Here is a 1,744-nt window from a genome sequence, read left to right on the forward strand (position 1 = left end):
TAGCACCATAACCACACCTCCATAGCTGTTCCTCAGCTCCTGTCTGAGCTTGTTTGCGCTGAGTTGCGCTAACGTCACGCCGGCAGCCTCTGTGTCCCGCTCCTGCGCTGCGGACCTGCCTGTCCTTCAGTTACGCTGAGCCATCCCTCATTGCCAAGTTATAAAGCTCTCAGAGACACTAACCATCCAAAGTAATAAGCTGTCGTTTCTTTAATTTAAATAGTTAATATTTATTTGTCCTGTTTAAAAAAGCAGCTTTAGGTGGGCATGTTTCATGAGCATAACCCCTTTGCTCAGTGGGACGAGCTGCACACAGAATCACAGAATCACAGAATGTTAGAGATTGCACGCTCGTAATACACGTAAAAGAGACTAGTATTGAAACGTGACGATTCCCTCAGCATCTGCCGTGTATTCAGAGCTCTGCAATTGTATCACAGCATAGCGACATTAAATGATTTGCCGTGTTCTTTCCCACTGCAGTTCTCTGGTGCAGGAATGGGCTGTGCTGACCGGTTAGTGTTTTGCCAGTTTTCAGAAGCAGTGAGGAGTACCTTAACACCGCTCTTGCATTCGGAGGCAGATACAAGGATTTTAGCAGGGCCGGTGATGTGCCTGTGAGTTATTTTGCAAAATGAAAAATGTGCTTATTACACAGAAAATTAATTAGAATTTTTTTTTCCCCTGTTAGTGTTGGATGTAGAGGTGGAGACAGTGTGGAGTCAAAACAAGGCTGGTCACGTACTCAAAAGCAGGAAAATACCATGCTGGTTGGCAGAAGTCACCTTTCCAGGGACACTGGCCTGAGGGCTGTGGTCCTCAGCCCCCTCCAAAGCCGAGCCCCTCTCCCCTCTGTGTAGGAGCTCTGCTTTCAGACGTGATCAGAAGGGCAATACAGAGGAGGAACTCCTTTCAGACACCATGTGGAGCAGGGGCTCAGTTGTTTTCTCCTCTTTTATTTCCTATTTCTCTAGATCAATGACCTGAGAACAAAGAGCAAGCCTGTGTAGTTGTGATTAATGCAGAAGGACGTGTAAAATCGTGAGGAACTTGTTGTGTGGTGTTTCACGCCCCCACATCCTCCCCAAAATCTGCCATGTCATGTGCAAAAGGCCTGCAATCCTCCCTGCCTCAGATCCCTTTGGTTTTCCTATAGCTTTTGAAAATTTATTTTAAAAGCATTCGCCATAAGCTGCACAGCGCACACACGCTTTTTCTACTTGTCTTTCATAGAAAATGATGCTGACTTGCAAGAGGAACAGATACAACCAGCATTTCTGCTTCCCTGAAGCCTGTCTGGCCAAGCCCTTGCAGGCAGCTTCAGGGTCTGAGGTTGCAGCCCTTCGGTGGCACGTGCAAACATGCAAGGTGGTTAAATAAAAGCTGTTCAGTATGTCCTTAAAAGTGAGTGTGGACATCCTTCAGCTTACACGCGCCCGCCCCCCCCCCAGCCATTTCTCAACACCATTGATCCTGTCCCAGCCCTAATCTCTCGTATGCAACTATTCCAGATCCGAGCTGGCAGGTTTTATATCTTAAACTATAAAACAATTACCATCACCTCAGACTCACCAACTCGAACATGCGGGTACCAGCCAAAGTGCTCTGTGCTCAGCACAGCCAGGCCAGAGGGCAGGCGCCTTGGCTGCTGCAGCTGGCCTCTGGTAGCAGGTTTCCCTTTGCAGAGAAGCAAACACACACACCCCCCCCATATATATAAATACATCTATATAAAAAATATATA

This window comes from Pterocles gutturalis, unplaced genomic scaffold, assembly GCF_000699245.1.
Source record: "Pterocles gutturalis isolate BGI_N339 unplaced genomic scaffold, ASM69924v1 scaffold25984, whole genome shotgun sequence".
NCBI lineage: Eukaryota > Metazoa > Chordata > Aves > Pterocliformes > Pteroclidae > Pterocles > Pterocles gutturalis.